General features: G+C 39.0%; 1 long non-coding RNA gene across 1 annotated transcript in view; it reads left to right on the plus strand.

Moving 5' to 3' along the window:
* The first annotated feature begins 324 nt into the window (after window positions 1-324).
* LOC125694789 (uncharacterized) overlaps window positions 325-19679 on the plus strand; it is a 53205-nt gene continuing 33850 nt past the window's right edge. Inside the window, exon 1 of the long non-coding RNA XR_007377720.1 lies at window positions 325-369. This is a non-coding gene — a long non-coding RNA (uncharacterized LOC125694789). The remainder of the gene's footprint in view (window positions 370-19679) is intronic.

A 19679-nucleotide genomic window follows, 5' to 3' on the forward strand; every position in this document is an offset into this window, starting at 1 on the left:
GATAGACACCACAGGTGGAACAGGGCAGCTCCTGCCTCTAGAGCAGGAAGCCCTTCTGTTGTTCATGTAATGCAGCTGTGAGCTCTAATAAGCTCAGAGTAAAACCTGCCTCCCCAGGTTCAGGTTTATCAGTGGTGGAAGTGGCTTCCTAGCTGTTTCCTATCTCTTTGCAGTTCTGTGTGGTAGAGCTGAATTGGAGCTGCCCAGGCTGTTATGGAATCCATAGGCATTTGAGGCAAAGTGGAATCCTTGTGGCTCAGGCACATCATTTTCTATAATTAAGTCACAATGGACTTTTGGAGAGCTCTGCTGAATGGCTGAGAGCCTGTGCACAGCTGGGCCTGCTAACAAACTCTGTGCTACTCTAAGGTAAGGCTTGAATTCAGTATTCTAACTTTGTTGTGAAGGATTTTAACTCTTCTGTTTCCATGCTCCTGCACTAGCTTTCTCAGTGTTAAAACTGCATCCAAGCCTTGCCTAGTAGTAGGGCAACAGCATAGGGTTCATCTGGTGTATCCTCATTTCTCTGCCAGAGTGGCATCCTTGCGATCAAAGCTATGTTGTTCCAGCTAGTGCCCCTGAGCTGCTGCAGGATAAGTACATCCAGAGACCCATCAGCTAACATTGTGCTTCATTCCCTGTCCAGTGGACTCTGGCACTTCTGTAATGTTTATGCCCTGAAATTCTCACAGTGTTGCCTTTTTTTTTTTTTTTTTTTTCTCCACTTCCTCCACCACCCTCTGTTTTCCTCCCATGTCTCTCCCTGCCCACACCCTTACCAAATGCATGTCAAGCTGTGCTTATTTGGATGGCACAAAGCGTTTCAACAAAATCTCTTCAACACAAGGGTTGTATGAGGTCTATGGGAGGAGAGGCCTGTGGATCAGGGGCTGGGCAGGAAATCTGCTGTTTGGCTTTTGTACTGACCTGCTGTCTGATTCGAACCCTGCTTAAACTGCTGGCTCCCAGTGACATCTGTCGGGATGACAAAACAGGGAGTGAGTGCTTAGTGCCTACCTATGAAGCAGTGTTGGGCAGAGGCAGCAAAGACAGTGCCTGGCTGCCAGCAGCATCCAGGCTGGGCTGGTGCTGCTCTGCTAGAGGCTGCTTTTCCCCTTTTTCTTCTTGGGTTTATTCAGCCCAGGGGAGAGGGAGCGGAGGGGTTGGCTTGTGGTGGCCTACAGCTCCTCGTAGGGAGCAGAGGGGCAGTGCTGAGCCCTGCATTACACATCAGTTGCAAGATGTGTGGATAGAGAGCAATGCAGAACAAGCCCTGGATCATCTCTGAGTTTGCCAAATCTCTGTGAGCATGTAGAGCAATTAAAAATAAAATGCTCACCCGTGTTACTGATGAGTAACGCTTTACAGTTACTAGAACTGAAAGGACTTTAAGTGGTTGATTTGTTTTCCATTAGCTGGGTTCCTTTGTATTCTTTGCAGTTCTGCCAGCCTGGGCTGTAGAAATAAAGCAGTCAGGTTCAGTTTTCCTCAGAGCTGTTTTCTAGTCAGGTTTCTTTGGGCTCAAACCAGTGACTGAAGGAACTGGGGTTGTTTAGTCTGTGGAAAAGGAGGCTGAGGGGAGACCTTATTGCTCTCTTCCAATATTTGAAAGGTGCTTACAGTGAGAGCAGAGTTGGTCTCTTCTCACTGATGACAGGATGAGAGAAAATTGCCTTAAGTTGTGCAGGGGTAAGTTTAGGTTGGATTTCAGGAAGAACTTCTTTACTGAATGGGTTGTTAAGCGCTGCAATAGGCTCCTCAGGGAGGTGGTTGGGTCATCATCTCTGTCTGTGTTTAAAAACAGTTTGTATGTGGTGCTCAGGGACATGGTTTAGAGGGTTTATTAGTTAGGTTAGTTTAGAGGGTTATTAGTTAGGTTAGGATAGTTAGGTTGTGGTTGGACTCGATGATCGTTAAGATCTTTTCCTACCTGAGTGATTCTATGAAGGAAAAAACAGAGTGGGGATGTCAGAAGTTCCCTAATTATTCCTGTTTCTCTTGTTTTCCAAAGGCTTGTTAGTAACCAGATTTTGGACAAAATTGGTTTCTAGAGGCACAGTTTTACTTCCTTTTTTTTCCACGTGGCAGAGGAAAATCAAAGATGTCAGACTTGGCACTGGTAAACTGTTTATGGTGACAGAACTGTTTCTCCTCAGGCAAGCTGATATGCAATCAAGTATGTTAAGAGCTTGGCAGATGTACTCTTCCACTGTACAAAACAAAAAAAGTTGTGATCTCCTGCACCTCCCTTTTTGTCTAACATGAGAAAAACTTTGGTCCCGGAGTCCTGGCCTTAAAGATTCTCTAACTAATGTAAGATTGGTAACTCTGCAGTTAGAAGTGGCATTTACCTGATCAGGTATACTGGAGGCTTCTTCTACATTTTAAAAAAATATTTTGAGAGTTTTGCATCAGGCTGGCAGTTCCTCGTCTCCCTGGTTTCTGAGGCAAAATGAAGAGGAATGCACTGAAACCTTTTGTCACACACTTATCTGCATTCCTGGAGAATGTCAGTGTCTGGTGTATGACTCATTCATGGCCTCTGCAAAGCTTTGTGAGTCCATTACAGCCTATGCTCATTCTGCTTTATTTCTCAAAATTAGAGCTTCAGTTTTTAGAGCAAGGCATGTGTTATAAATATGAGGATGGCATATTGTGGAGCAGATATGTTCATGTTCTCCTGATCAGTATGTTATTTCTAAAGGGAAATCTAAGCCTACTACAAAAAACAAACAAACAAACAAAAAAACACAAACAAAAAAAACAGGGAAGAAGTTATTTGTTATTTGATAGAAAATCTCACAGTTTCTATGTTCTATGGCTAGAGAGATGCTCTGAAAGTCCATGGGTACTTGTTGTGCTCACATCAAGCAGTAATTCAGAAGAGGTAAAATACAAATCCTATCTTGTCTGCTAAGATCCCTCTGATTAGAGAGTCAAAGTAATGTTGTTCATATGAAACAGTTTAACTGGTGAGGAGAAGTCTGAGAGGGGATTTTATCAACACCTTAGGAATATCTAGAGGATAAGTGCTGTGAGGATGGGCCCAGGCTGTCTTTGGTGGTGCCCAGCGGCAAGACAAGGAGCACAAACTGGAACACAGGAAGTTCCATGTGCACTTTACTGTGAAGGTGACAGAGCACTGGAATGGGCTGCTCAGAAAAGTTGTGGAGTCTCCTCTGGAGATATTCAAAACTCGCCTGTGCTCTTTAATCTGCAGCCTCCTGTAGAAAATGTGCTTTAGCAGAGCATTGGACTGGATGTTCTCCAAAGGTCCTTCCAACCCCTACAATTCTGTGATTCTGTATTCTGAAGAAGATAAATATTCACCAGGCTTATTTCTATGCTATTTCTTTCTTACACATCAAATTGTGAGATAAGGACTGCAATATCTGAGTGTGCGCAACATAGATAGGAAATGGGTTGTCTGTGTAAGAGAATTGAAGGGTAAAACCAAAACAGCTTAAGGTAGTAGCTAGGTCTGTGTATGTAGAGCAAAGAATGAGCATATTTGCTGATAAGTACATTTAGTGGCTTTGCTTGTGTTTTGTCTGAGCTTTCACTGCTTTGTGATTTCAGAATGATTTTGAAAATGATTTTGAAGCTCTGGTGCACATAGATGGGTGAACCTCAAAAGAAATTTTAGTTTTAGTTCAGTTGTACTAATAATCACCTGGTCCCTACTAGCATGGCTGGACTAGTAATCTAAAGAAATTTGTCCTGGGACTTGCTTGTACTGGCAACCTTTTGGCTATTTTCCCCCCTCATTTGGCAAATTTCCTCTGGTTGTTATACCATAATGAGCAACTTTCTATCTTGGTACACTATAACTCAAAGCGGTTCATATGAAACTCAAGAACAAATTCTTGCACCTGGTGATGCAAAGGTAAGTCTTTGTGACTTCAGTGCTTCACTGAAGCAAAGCTTGTTCAGAAAAACAAGACTCACATAGCAAGCAAAGCTAAACTGGAGAATTTTACGACTAGCACACACTGATTCCTTTCTCTTAAACTAATGTATTGGTCTTTAAACTAATACATTGATCCCTATCTGTAAACCAGCCTATGTAAGTATCCTCTAGGGATACCAGAAGATCACACTTGAGAGTATTAATTTTCTCTTTCATTTAGGTACTACGAACCAACTGACAGTACAGAGAGAAGTTCAGTGCAGTTGGAGATACAAAAGAAATGTCCACTTCATGCTTGCTTTACACATCTCTGTTGATTGCAATTGGGCGTTAAACATAGAGTAACGACCACTGGATCAAATGTAACCAGTTTTGTGAGATAATGAGCAATGAAGGACATTAAACAAAACTAAGACAATAATGCTAGTTTTCAGTAACAGCTATAGTGGGCCAGATGAAAATGTGATGCATCTGGTAAATACTTCAAAGGAGATATTTGTGAAAAAGGAGTGCATGGGGTCAGGAAAAGGTAATTCGTGGTAAAGATAGCAGAATCTGAGACAGTTTTTCACTGTAGGGAGCACTGTGGTTATAAGGGAAATGTTCAAACTGCATAGGAGCAGAGACTGATAAGACTTGAACTGCAGAGATTAAGGTATCTGTTTCCAGGCAAGGGGATCTGGGGATTGGATCATTACTGTGCTATTAGCTGTTGGTTGGAGATAAACAAAATGATTGTTTATTCCCAGGAGAAAGAGCTCTTAGAGGTTAACTGACATTGCTAATTTGAAATTCCCTTAAGCAAGATGGCAGTCTCTCACTGGAGCCAGGATCTTCACAAGCTAATTTGAAAAACCAAGGGAAGTATTTCTTTTGCAATGCACAATATGTGGTGAGTGTTTCTTATCTTCTGCAGAGTTATTTTCTGTATTAACTACCTTGAATTGCTGAGTCCAAAACATATTTATACACAATGTTCCTCAGTATTTAAGGAAGGCTTGTGTGAGAATGTGAACTTGCAGCCCTGGTTGATGTCTGCACAAGTTCTTGTCCTGTCTCTAATGCCAACTGAATATATATACTATATATATATTTTTTTCCCCCAGATGTCTGTCTGTCACCTTTCATGAAGGTTATCTTTGGAAAGCAACAAAAAATAAGAAACAAACAGGAAGTAGGAACAGTGTAGTAGCGTGTGTCATTTCTCATTCAGACTGCAGAATTTGTATTAGGAGAGAACATATGAACTTCAGAGCTTTGTGCTGGTCTCTGTTAGGTGGCAGGGCAATACTAGAGGATATTCTAGCAATGAGAAACTGTTTTGTTTTATTTTTTTTGCATCAGGAAGATCTTTGAATGTAGGATGCTGATAGATGGTCTCTGACATTATAGATGTTTCCTCAGGACTGTTCTACCACTTCTCTCCCATGAGGAAGAGTGAGATTGCACAGTGAGACACTGGTAGAACTGAGCGAGCTAGGATTGGGCAATCACTTCTAGGAAATTAAACATGAATAATAGTAAAATAAATAATTTTTTTTTTTTAGTCCTTTATTTGGAATGGATAAAGCCATGATTCACATATCAGATTGCATGTGGACTCTAAGCGCAAGACATCAAAGGCTTTCCACGTAGGTTTTCTCCTGCTCTGTCTTACTAGTGTGTATGGTGCCCTGAGGATGTAACAGGTGGAACTGTAGAATGTCTTATGAGCAGTTCAGATGTGAAGCTATAGGTTTGCTCTAGACCAATGGCAAATGAGAGAGGCCATTGTTTCAAACAGGAGCAATTCTCAGGAGAACTGCAGCCCTTATTTTAGGACATCCTTAAATAACGCAACCCAACCAAAAGTACAGCAATGGAAATAATCACAGAGGCAACAGTGACTTTTTAAAAATTGTTTCCAAAATAATATTCTCCAAAATTCTTTCTGGAATGTATGATGTTTTAGGCTGACTCTGCATGCACTCTGAGTGTGAATTCAGTGAGGTTCTTGCACTAGCAAACTCAGAGCTTTCCGGATCGAAATACTGAAGTGCTTTGGCAGTATTAATAGTTCAGCAGCTTTCCTATGCATTCAAAGCATAGCAAACCCCTCACACAGGGTTGAGCCTGTGCATATATTCTCTCTTTATTTAAAATTTACTTTTCTGATCATTTCCAGTGTTCTGGTTTTGCTTTTTGTGTGTGTGTGCTTATTCATACCACCTTTACTAGTCACTAAAAGAAATTCAACCTTGCTGCATTTGTGGCAGTGGCATTTTGCCTTCTACCTTTTATTGTACCTATTTGTCTCTAGCAGCAGTCAGCATGTGGGTGGTTTGGAGAAAGATTTACACGCTGATATTGTAAGCAAGGTTCCTTTTTATTCTGTAATTTAACTGGGAAGATTGAAACGTTTTACATTATTTTGCCTGTGGTAAAATAGACTTATTTCAGCTTCTGTTTTTCCTTTCTTCTACTTGTTCATTAATATTCAGAGTTTATCTTATCTTTTCCCCTCTTCATTTGGTTTGTAAATGATTCCTTTGCTTGCTCCTTTATTTTTAAGCCTGTTTTCAACTTTTGTTTAATCTTCTTGTTGTCTTTTTTTTTCTTGTTTGTTATTAAATTTTGAGTTAGCTATTTAAGTTTATCCCTTTTCATATTCCTTAAAATGCCAGCTGCTCTTTTTCTCTGTCTTCTATTCAGCCTGTGTGAGTATGCAGAGATGGAGTTACTCCTTCAGCACACCCCAGATTGCCAATTTTCTTCTAGTTTGCTGAGGTGCCAGAGGCTGGGAGAACTTTAGCCTGCCATTCTCCTCACCACAGCAATACTAATGTACACATTCAAGTGCATGGGTGCATCTGAGCTTTGTCCTTGTTATCTATACCATGCAATTCCACATATAGCAAAGGAGCTCCAAAAATAATATGTAATAATCATGTGATAGATGAGTGGGACACAATGGAATTGACATTTAAAGGAAAATAGGAAAAACTTGACACAGGAATATTATGTTATTTAGCAGTGGAAGACATGAATGCCAGGACAGATATATACAGTTCTTCTGAAATGTCATACAAATTTGTTGGGAGCAATGACAATATTGGTATCTTCCAGGGGCATTTGTCATTGTCAGAGGCAGATCAGTAGACTATTTGGAGCCAATTGTGACTATTATGACAATTAACTAATTCCTTAAGGATGAAAGCACTCTTCAGGTTGCTCTGTATACAATTAGACCAGTACATGTGTAAGTTCTATATAGAAGATCTGCTAAAAAATGAAGGGTATTTTTTGTACTGGTAATTTGTTTTAACTCTTTGCATTACTACTTTGCCGTCCTGATTTTAAATTGTTTGAAAGGTTGTATGCTGGTAGATGCAGGACATCAAGTGTGACTAAAAAAAACTAATGCATAATTTTAATTCTTTATTTCCTCTCACTAACATGGCTTTTTGGGGGGATTGTTGTGAGCAGTTTGGTTCGTGTAATTAGAATTTAAGACTGCAAAATGGAAAATTGCCTTATCCCAGTAGTGGCGCTCAGGACCCTTCCTAGATATCTTCTTTAAGAGTATCTTAATCCATCAGATTCCATCATGATACAGTCTATATTATTTATGTGAGTTAGCTTGAAGGCAAGAAAATGGAGGTTGCATGAGTACGAATGCAGAGTTGATGCTTCCATTTTGATATTGCTTCTGGCAGCCTTGGTTGTGTTTCTCAAACCTGAGTTTAGATGCTATTTCCGAGATACAACCTTATCTAATGGCAAAAGAGATAGGTAAAGAGTTGCTTTCCACTTATTGCCCTGGTTTCTGAGTGATCACAGTTGCTATAGACAGCTGTAATTGAAGTGTTTAGTGTTTGTTAAATATGGTTATTACCTGAGGGTTCTTGAAATACTGTTTGCATTTTTTTATGGTCATTGGATTCTCCTGATTACCAGATGTAATAGACTTTTTATGCTACAATGCAACTGTTGAACATTTTAATTGGAATGCCATGTCAAATTTTTAAATTAAAAATCAAATACTCAAAGCACCAGTGCTTTTTTGATTGCTAAAATTAAAACCTAATTGAATTCTCCCACCAAAAAATATCCTGTGGAAATTTAATTAGAAAAGTGTAAGAGCTGATTTTTAAAACATATTAATTTTTAATTAGGAGAAATCAGGCAAATTAATAAGTTTTAAATTTTCCAAAATACAAATATGGAGATGCCATGTAGTACAGTAAAGCAAAGACCCAAATCCAGTTTCCCAAATGACTATATACACAGGGCTTGAGTCTTACCTGACTAAAACAAGAAGTGATGGATGCCTGTTTCTTTGAATTGTCTTTAAAACCACCCATATCTGTCATATCAGCACGTGGAAGGACTACAGTGAAAAGTTAAACTAGCTTTGAATGAATATTTGGAGCAGAATGCAAAAAGAGGAAAGCTAACTGGTTATTTTGCACTGGTGTATGAAGTACACCCTTGTAGTCAGTGTTCACCTGTTGATTGGGAAAGCTGTCAGTGTGTGGGTTGATGTAGGTTCTATTTGCAAGCCCTTAGCTCCTCTGACATGTTGCAAGGTATGTTACTCCAGGGCTCTGCTCCAGAGGCTAGGCAGTTTGAGTTGGATGTTGCATTGCTCTTTATTGCTCTGCCTATGTTTAGTTTACCACTCCATATCCAGGAGGAGTCGCACAGCATAAATAAGTGTGAAAAAATCACTGACAACCTAGGTTGGCTCAATTTGGCCTTGTCAGGACGTTTCCATTTCCTATAGATTTTATTGGTCTGTAGTTGCATACGAAGTGTCAGTCAGTGAATTAGAATGGAGACAATGGCCCTTGGGAAAGGACGATGCCATCATGAGGCAGCCAGACTGGCAGTAATCACAACTGTACTTATTACTAATTTTTCTCTGTTAAAGATGTGCATCTCACAAAGTACTTCTGTATTTTGTGGTGCTGTGTAACTTCATGATATTGCAGTTCGGAAACAATGGAAAGAAAGAAAAATAAAAAGACTAACTCCAGCTCTCTGGAGACCCATTGCTTAATGATATGCACTTAAATGCAGATGGAATAACAAAACGAAGAATGATGCCTGTAGGGTACATTCAGAACTGTGGTATCTCAATCTCTCACTGCTGGAGCCAGGGCAGCGTGAAGCGTTTGCTCACAACCTGCACTTGGAGGGCCAGGGGGGACCTACCATGGAGTTGAGGCTCTGAATCATTTTCCTGGTGCGTGTCTTAAAGTGTGGCACCAATCCCTTCAGATGTTCAACTTTATCATTATTTTGAAAAGCCTTTCCTTGCTTAAAGAACAAAGAAAAAGGAGCCTAATCAAGGAAAGGAAAATTGAAATGTGAACCCCAAACCTTTCTTTACCTTTTTCTTAAGCACTAAAGTACTGCTGGACACTTTCCCTATTGTTCAACTTGACTTGGAAAAATTGCACTTTTGCCAATGACAAGTCTGGTACCCGTGTTTTTTTTTTTTTTTTTCTGGGAAGAAGTTGAGATGGAAGGGTTGAAACCTTACATCTACCACATCCTGGACCATAATGCTAGTATGAAAAGATTATACACTTGCTCTTTTCCTGCAAATTTGAAAGGAACTAAGGCAGGTATATATATGGGCTTCTCTGAGAAAGTTATTGTGTTTCTGCCTGGTGTACCTCACTCCTTCGGGAGACAGGGTGCTGATAAGACAGGCAATTCATCTGACCCCCCATTGCAAATCTTGTGTTACCAGCCCTGAATGCATGTGAATGTTAATACAGAAAAAAGGAAGGAGAGAAAAACCCCAAAAATATACATAAAAAAGGAGTTTGGAAATGTGTCTGTAAACTATGCACCAGGAAAAATTCTACTTTAAGAAAGAAGATTAAATAATGACATGTGAAGCACAATGGAAGGTACATGAACCTGAAAGCTGCCTGAATGTGACAGGCTTTTGGCAATCTTGATCCCAGACATTCAGAGTCTCATACTCTGTCCTAATGTGTACTATCCTGGTCTTCCTCTCCCCTACAGCACTGTCATCGGGCATCTGCCAATGCCAGATTAACTTTTGTGCCATCCTCGTCCCTCCCTGTGTGGTGGAAGCTAGCTTACAAATGATTACTTTGAAACAAAATGAGTAGATAATCTGAGTTTGGTAGAAGGCTTATGTTTGTGTACAATGCAGCAATTTGTGATCTTTGCAAAGGTTTGGGAATTTAAACTAGAGATAGCTAAGCAGGCTGGTTTCTTTCACATTAGTTTAATTACTTATTCTTGTAACGAAGCCTTATTTGTAGCAGAGTAATAGAAAGACAGCATTGTGAATAAAAATTTCCAGCTGAAATAGAGCAAGGTAATTACAGCTTGTCCACTGGGTTGATGCAATAATCTTTCATTTCAGAACAGCTGAGTTCTTTAACCCAAATGTAACCCTCTAGCAGATGCTTCTGTCAGCGATGAGGAGCATGTTTCAGTCTACCTTGAACAGAAATGCTGGGAAAACGAAGGGTTTATGCACAAAAGAAATAGTCTTCTCAGAGAAAATAAATTTCCCAAAATAGGGGAAACCAGGAATTGTTTTCTTCCTGCTTGCTGCATCTAAGCATAAAATTCCCTGGGCTACCTTCTCCACTATCAGGAACCAAATGTTTGAATTTATTTAGAAAAGAAGAAACCAAGGAAACAATTGAAGCGGCTACATAATTATATATTTAAATACTAGCAAATCCAAACAATATATTGGAGTGTTGTCAACATTTGCAAAAGGTAACCACAAGTTCTTAGGATACAGGAATCTTAAATGTTGCTGAAGTTTTCTGAGAATGTTAAGCAAAAACAAAACAAAACAAAAAAACATATTTTTGTCAATAAGTATCTGTTCATCAAAAAGATTCCTCAAAATTTGATTTTTAAGTGTACACAAAGATTTCCAGGACCCAGAAGTTTCATGAAGAATCAATTCCTGTGTTATCACTTGCTTGTAGTACATAGATTACTGCATCTAGGATATTGAAGACCTGAGGTCACATCGCTTCTCTACTGTACTTGGAATTCTGTGTTGTGTTTCTGGGAAATACCAGCTACTTAAGACACAGATCTGATTTCTCTGCCAAAGGCTATTTGCTTCCCTTGTGATGTAGTCTAAACTGTACATCTCCCACTGAAGTAAAACACAATCTGCATTTGGCCTTCTTGGAAGACCTTGATGTCAGAGTGACAGTATTCAGTCAAGTGGAAGACCAGGCACAGTCTTAACATGAACCTTTGTGGGTGTAGCAATGGAAACATACAAATGGTGCTTTTATATGGAATGGTTTCAAAGATACAAACCATCTCTTGTTCTACAGGTCTTTTTGTCTCAAAGCTACTTTTCAAAAACAAAAATTCAGAGGTTACAGGAGCAGAAAGAGAATAACTTACCCCCCCCCCCCCTTTTTTTTTTTTTTTTTTTTTAAAGAAATAAATGTTTAGAAGTTTTAGAAATGTTATTTCCCAAATGAAAAAGCTCCCTGCGCTGACTAACTCTAAAACTTCCCAAAATTGGGATATATGCTCAACTGTGTGCTGTAGGGTGTCTGAATTCTATTAATGTTAGCTGGCTACTTCTGTCTATGCAGAGTTAAATCTATGATGGCTTTGGATAAAAAAAAAAAAGATACTTAAGTATCTTATAATAAATAAACTGAGACTCAAGCACTGAGGAGCAGTGAACTTTGAGGAGTTACAACACTGTAGTTTGCAACTTGATACTCCTATTAAGTGTATTATTTGTTCCATAAACTAAACTGCTCTTTTTCAAGTCTCAGCTGTTTCAGAGGGTGCATTCTGGTTGTTTAGTATTGGTCCATTGGGTACTTTCATCACTTTAATATTAGAAATGCAAAGCATTTTATTTTAAATAGATTGTAATGAATTTTGTAATTAAAAGATTTTTAGTTTATTTTAGTCACAGGAATTACTTCATGCTTGATAGCAAGAGGCCATGGCACACATTTAATGTTTATTTACCGAAGTGGCAAATCACTGACAATTTATGCTGGGTCTAGCTTTACACAATGGGGTTACTGTGGCTGTTACAAACTTTAATTACACAGGGCTAAGTTAGAGGCCCAGACTGTGTTGTGGTATCATAGAATGGCTTATGTTGGAAGGGAGCTAACCAGTGATTCATTGTACTCCTGTCAGTTCCCATGTTGTGTGGTTGCTTAATACTGAATGCAGAGGGCTGAGTGGATCTCGTGACTAATCGAAGACAGAAGTTAGGTCTGGTGCCAGCAGGGTCATGTTGTAACTTTCCACACTGTTTCTACAGCAGAACTTTAAACATCTTCCCTTAAGAAATGGTAGAGATGAAATGTTCTGTGCTCTGCCCTGGGCTGCAACCCATGTTGTCGTGCTTGGTAGCTACTTGTGACTGCAGTGAAGTCACACTAAAGGGCTGGAGCAACCTGATCTGGTGAAAGATCTCCCCTCACCATGGTAGGGAAATTGGAACTAGATGGCCTTTAAAAGTTTCTTCCAAACCATTTTATGAATTCATGATTGATACTTGACAACTACATGACAAATAGGGATTGTGGATACTGGGCCAGATTCTATGGCATTAAGTGGGTAAAATGGGATGATGATGGAAGATGAGGAATCACCGACACAGCTGTAGGCTGTGTGGGTAGGAAGGCCAGATTCTAGCTTGTGATGAATAAAATAATAGTCAAGTGCCTTTATGGGTGAGGGGAGGAGGGGGGGGGGGGGCACAAAACAGGGGGACAGGGGGGTTTGTACCAGTTCTGAAGCTTGTACTGTGGATTCAGTGAGTTTATTTTCTAAAGTGACTTGCACTACTGTGCATGGACTATCACAAAACTCCTGACATGCAACTACTGAAGTTGCGTCTGAAAGCGGGAGTAAGGCTCATGTGGAGTTTTGCAGATGAGTACTGAAGAAGATAAGCCCAGTCTGCCCATTTCCAGTACAGAAACTTGTTGCTGCATCAATTCGGTTCTCAGTTCTAGTATAGCCTGCCTGTGGGAAGGGTGTATCTAATGCAATCTGGGTCTGTGTCCTCAAATACCAGCCTGCATGAAAATGTGGCATAAAATAGTAGGAACTGAAATTAAAAAAAACTGTTAAGTGTATTGCCTGGATGAATGGCTACTTTAATAATGCTTATATATAGCACTAGAAAAAGAGGAAGACAGCTAGGTAAGTGCTTCAAGCTGTGCTCATCACAGTGTGACTGTTTAACAGCATAGCTCCCAGACACAACATGCCAACTCTACAAACTTTGAAAGCTGACTTTTCACACACAGCTCACACTTGTTTCTAGTTCCACAAGAAGCCCCGTCAAGTTGCTATTCATGCAGATATATGCATGAAATGGTTTGTTGCATTTGCTACCCAGGGGGTTTTCAGATTTGGTTCTGACATCGAGCCCTATAATGATGGTAAGGGATCTTGCTGTTGCCTCCTGTGGACTGGATCAGGTGTTCAACATGTTGGCCTCAGAGAGAGTTTGTGGTGGAAACTGAAAGGGCAAAAGTCAGCCCTTCACCTTTGGCTGTACTCAGTTACTAAATGCAATTCCACCCAGCTGCTGAGTGTGGTTATAAGCTGAAGGCTCAGTTCTATGCAGCCCTGATCTCTCATTGCCCTGCCAGACTATGTTTGCAGCAGCTTTCACGAGGCGTTCAGCTTCAGCTTGCTTCCTCCTTCTCCCTCCCATGTGCCAAAAATGTGCCAGTTACAGAACAAAGGAAATATCACAGAGTCAGTTTGGTGGGAGAGCTACAGAGACCAGCAATTACCTGCTGTTATCACTGTGGCTGTGCTTTCTGTCATGTTATATTTCACATTTGCATAGCTCTGTGTATTTGCTCTTTCATCGCTGTTGTATGCAAGCTGTAATCAGTTCATTTTATGGCTGTCTTCAGCTAAATTCTTTGTTGATTTTAACATGACAGAAGTTGAAAAGATTACATATTATAAATAGATAATTAATATATCAGCACAGCTTGTTGCTCTCTGTCTCTCCATCTCTTTATGAGAATCAGTTTTAATGTTTCCTTTTCCTTTCCCTTTCTCTCCTCAATGTAGACAGCCTGAGAATTAAAATGAAGCCTGACAGCTTGATTAAAATTTCACCTGATATGTTTCTGTTTTAAAGGAGGATTCCTCTGTCTTGAATAAATGGATCATGTGTAAAGAATGAAATCACAGGTCTGTTCCAGATAGGGTAATTTTTTTAACTTCGACCACAGCTTAGGATATGTTTATATACTAGGATTTTCATTAAATGAATAAATGTTAAAACATTGGTGGAATTAGCTTCAGAGCATGAAGAGTTGTATAATTGTTATTTTTGAATGGCAAGATGAAACACTAAGTTGCACCAGTTGCAGATAAGGTTAGAATTAAACTCATGCATCCTGAAAACTTCTGTTGTCACCTGAACATCTTTTTACTCAAATCACAAGTAATATCCATAATTCATGAGCTAGAAAGTGTCAATTTTACTTTAGTTTGTAGAAATATAAGAATTTTTCAGTTGATATAAGAATTTCTGCAGATTTAAGCCCCTTAAGTCTGCTGTTCTTAGCTATCTTCCATAAATCCTTTAAGAGTATTTTATGGATCCAGAGGTCTTGTGGCTCTGCTATGGAAAACCAATGCAGCACAAGCTCATTTCTGGGGCTTATGAAGACCTTCCTTTAGCTTTAAATAGAAAGCTTAATGCCAACGTCTGAGAAGGATAGTGGATAATAGGACAGATATCTCTATGATCTCTTTAAAATTCACAAGTCCGGTCCCTTTGCAAATAGTAAGCTTACTGAAAGGAAACTTTTCTTTTCCCATCTCTCATGATACCATCCTCAACCTTCCCCATTGGGCAACACTGTAAAGTACCAAACTTTGTTGCACAGGGTTCAGGAAAGCCTGACAAGAACTCAAATGCTGTGCTTACTTTGATCCCTGGCTAGCTTTTCCTCCTGATACATACCTTGCTAAAGCCAGCTGAGGTACAGCTGGAATAGGGCTGTTTCCATCAGTGTGTATATATGCATATCTGCTTGCAGAATACAGTGTGTCAATAGTCAAAGGTAGAAAAAATATCTAATAAGGACCTCAAGAGAAGGACATAATGCAGAGTTACACAAAAAAAGAGATTTAAACATGGGGAAGATTTAATATCTGAAGAAATGCAGCAGAGGAACTAGAAGCCCCTGGATCCCCAAACCAAAGCTCACACCACCTTAAGCAGAGTTTATGTAGATTAACATCTTTGAAATGGTCAGAATTTAGTTTCAATTGATTAGTCTTTTTCTTCTGGGAGACAAATTCTGTCCGTAATTACAACCTGTCTAAATTTTTTTTCGTTTCAATTATGTAGTAGAATTGATGAAGATACACTGACATAAGAGACAGGCATTGCTGCATACTTTGAATATAATGCAATTAATATTAGTGCTCGACCTCAGTGACTTCAGCATTTCTAACAGTCCAGACTGGGAGTTCACAACAGTTGAGATAAGTACAAATGTGATTTACCTCTGCTGATATGTCCACCATATATTGAATTTAAAAAATCGTCTGTAGTGTAGAATTGTGATGAGGCATTATAGATTTTAATGATAATTCACAGTTTTTCAAGGATTCCTCTGTAATGAGAAATCTTTGAGAATCCAAATGCAACAGTTTGGAGGATAAAAGTGTATTGTATGAATTTTTTGTTTTGAAAAATCCCAAAATGCTGCTGCTTGAAGTCGCTCAAAAAACACTTTAGAGACTTTCCTTTCTCTTTAATGAATAAAGCATTTCAAAAGAATCTCCTGAAAGGAGCTTGCATTTGCTACTAATCCTTTTGACCTCTGTTAACTATTCTGCAAATCTCTGATGTGCTGTAGTTCAGTAACTGGGCAGCCTTCTCAGTTTTGTGTTTTGATTCTTCTGCCTTTAATGTAAGATAAAACAGCATGCTTGGTAGGAAATGATCTCCTGAAGATTCCTAGAAAAATGGAGAAAATTTGAATGCACAGCAGTCATATTAAAATGTTGGCATGAAGGCCTTTTGGTGGTACCCAAATATGTGTAAAATATGCTTTGAAAAAAGAAACAAATTGTCTGGATGGATTTCAAAAGTTCAGAAATGTCCTTGTTACACCTTGAATAACAATGATGATGCAAGCAAAACAGTGCGGAGTTTTTCTTTAAAGTTCCATTCAAAAATCTCAGTGCCATTTACCCCTTGTATATTTACAATGGAGCTGAGGTTAGTCTAATTAATGCAGCTGGTCAAAATTTGGAATAATTTCTGCAGGTGAAATAGCAATATTTTGACAGTTTGTCCAGGATTACGTGGCAGAGTCTAGAGTATTAAAATGAAGCTGTCTTTATCTCCTTCCATGCATAGCTGAATCTGAAAAAAGTAGTTAGATCTTACTGTGGTAAGACTGGTAGCTGGTAAATAAAGTGGTAACTGTACATTAGTACCCATGGCAGTGATGAGCAACAGCAGCCAGAACCATGAGGTTACATGCAGAGAACTCCAAACTCAGCAGGAGCAGAGCTCTGTACTCACTAATGCAGTCTTGGTAGCAGGCAACCATCAAGCTGATAGTGCGTTATGTAAGAGATAATTTAGCCTTGTAATTAAGGGAATATTAAGTGCATAATCGCATTTATTCATTTAATTAAGTTTGGCAAGTTTGTCCTATGACGTTAGATATCAATTGCTAAAGATACCCATTTACATTTAATAAGTGTAATTTGTGACTTGCCTTATTTTGTTATTTGCCAAGTGAACACCTAGAGAGCCCTTTTAAATGGATTAAGCAGGAATACAAGCTTAATGCATTGCAAGAGCATAATTGTACTTTTATTGCTCATTAAATTTTGAGTTAATTATGTAGCAACCAGGTTTATGTTTTATTATATCAAGCCTCAATCTGAGGGCAGTTAGAACTAATCTGAGGGAAGGAAAACAACTTCCAAATGTACTGTATGAATCCTATTTCAAGAATGTTTGTTCAAGTTCTGTTTTTTTTTTTTTTTTTAAGAGAAGGCAGTTATCCACTGCTGTGGTCATCTATCCAGATGTGAGCAGCAGCACTCAAATGAAGGCTCCTGTTCATGACATTTAAGAACCTCCTTGAGCGATGCATGGGTATCTTATTATTGCAGATTCTCGTCTCTTAGAGAGGTGGCCATGTTTTCTCCCATTTCCATCCAAGTTCTGTCATGTTTTGATTCTGTGTTTTGCTCTCATTTACTGTCAGCTAAAATGGTCTATTTTCTTTCCTTTGGTGAATAGTCTGTCCTGGGTAAATTCCTGTTGTCTAAATAGATGGTTTGGTTTTTGTTGGTTTTTTTTTTTTGTATGTTTTTTTAATTTCCTTGGTGTTCTCTGGCATGTCTCAGTATAGTATCTCCTTCTCTATTTTTATAAAGACAACACAGCAGACGAGTTGAGGTACTCTTGTTTATGTAAAGACATTCAAAGTCAATGGAGAACAATCTCATTTGCAGAGTGTTGGCAGTGAGATACGAGGGTGGAAGAGAGATGGAGAGAAATTCTCACCACAGTGATCTCAAGGAAAATAGAATCAGATCTGAAAATCTACCCGGGAGCTCCTTGATTATTATTATTTTTTTCCCACTGATTTCAGACTGGTTTAGGTCAGACCGTTGCAAACCTGTTTCACTTGCTCTGGGTTGCCCCAAACTGTGTGTCCTGGCTATGGAATATGGACTATGTAACAGTTTCTGTCCTGTGTTCTTAATGACTATGGGCTTGGAAATGCTGTAAGGTGCATGAGAGAACTGAGTAGCTCTAGAAATTTACAGTACTCAGTACTAACAGCTGTGGTAATACGCAAGGAATATTTTCAGAGAAAAAGCAGGTTTCTGATTTCCACAGATAAACATTAGTGGCTTTTTTTGCACAGCTGGAAAAGAAAGCAACCACTTTTAGAAATTTCTTTCCATGTGAGTAATCAAAGCAAATATTCAGATGTGAACAATTCTATGACATTTCATAGGGACTTATGGGATGAGTACCTGAAATTATTTGGTTTTTTTCCAGTTTAGACGGCTAAACATACATGATTTGCATAAATCAGTTTCGTGGTACTTAGTGAATCCAGATGTGACCTACTGTCCTTCTGAAACCTACTCATTTTAGACTGGCATCTTTTTGGTGGATCTCTTTGATTTTGGTAATAACCACAGTGACCTGAACTTCAACGTTTCAAAAAGCACTTTGCCAGATGCTGTATGTACCTGGCATTCCTGAGGGAGACTGTTACAAAAGATTGTGGAACCTCTACACATAAGCTTTTGTTGGATAGACCTCCAATCCAGAATTTAATGTTATCTGTGTAGGTGTGAACAGAGTTGTCAATGAAGCAGAAAACAGGACACAGCTGATAGAACAGTGAAGTTAAATAAAGATAAGGCAACTTTGTTGCAAAGCCAAAAAAATTCCATCTGAATGATTCCAGTGTAGTAATTTTAATCCTGCTAAAATTAATCTTTTGGAAGTGTAACCAGGATGAATTTGCTTCCAACTAATGTGGGTTTTGTTTTGTAGAACATGTAGGATTTTATTAGGTTCCACGGAAATAATCTGTTTAAAGTGATTTAAACTGCAGATTTGTGCCTAGAATTTGTAGAGTTTGGTATTCAAAATGTTGGTTTCAAATCAGTGTATTAAAGGCAGTTGCTTAGATCTCAATCCTGTCAAGAACTTTCATCAAAGCCAGCACTAAGCTTTGCCTCAGATTCCAGGATCATACCTAAGTACTACTCCACAAATGCAACTTAAATAACCTTTTGTTATGGCTGATTTTGATGGAGTCACAGATTCATTTGCAAACAGCTCTATAAAAGATTTGTGCTATCAAATACATGGGAACCCTGGGGCAAGGTCATGGCTGATATAAATTTCTGCAGCAGCATATATTATGTCAATTTGTATCAACTGAGCTCTTTCCTTAGAAAGATAAGTTTATGCTTTCCAATATAGAAAAGAGATTGCATAAGTACTTTGTTTGTTGTATTTGTTGTTTTTTTTTTTGTTTTTTTTTTGTTTTTTTTTTGAGTTAGCTCCATCCTGCACCTCAGATGATGTTAAATTGAAAGCTACGTGGCACTGGCTTGGCAATTGGACTTCTACCTAAGGAAGTTCCCACAATCTCCTGCGAGTATATGTGTCTGTGTGCTTTCACTCTTGGCAGAGGTGAATTAGGCGAGTAAATTCCCATCTCTTTTAATGCCTAAAGCCTTGATATTTTTCTCGTGGAGAAAGCAGAAATGAATGAGTTTTTTTTTTTTTTTTGAGTCATCCTTTGTGAAACCATCAGGATTGGTGTAATAGTTGTTACTGCTATCAATGCCCAGTGCCCAGAGAAGCTGGGAAAGTAAAGAATATTTCAGTCTGTAATCTCTTCAACTATACCTGAGCATCCATATTTAGCAGGTCTTGCAAGGGAAGTATAAGGGCTTCAGGTGGATGGCTGGAGAGTGACTGAACTGAAACTCAGCTAACTGAATAGGATGTGGAAAACTACTGGACGTGACATGAGAAATTACTGATTGTCAGCTTCTGATGTCGCCACCTATCACAAAAAATACAGCCATCTCTGTGGGGTGACTGTATTGCATGGGTGTTTGAGGAGAAGCTATGGGAGAAAGGTGAACCTCATAAAAAAAATTGAAGAGGAGTGCTAGAGATTTCAGGGACAGTCAAATCTTGTCAGTCCACCGGTATCAGAAAAAAAACATT

Source organism: Lagopus muta, chromosome 6 (genome assembly GCF_023343835.1).
Source record: "Lagopus muta isolate bLagMut1 chromosome 6, bLagMut1 primary, whole genome shotgun sequence".
NCBI classification, from domain to species: domain Eukaryota; kingdom Metazoa; phylum Chordata; class Aves; order Galliformes; family Phasianidae; genus Lagopus; species Lagopus muta.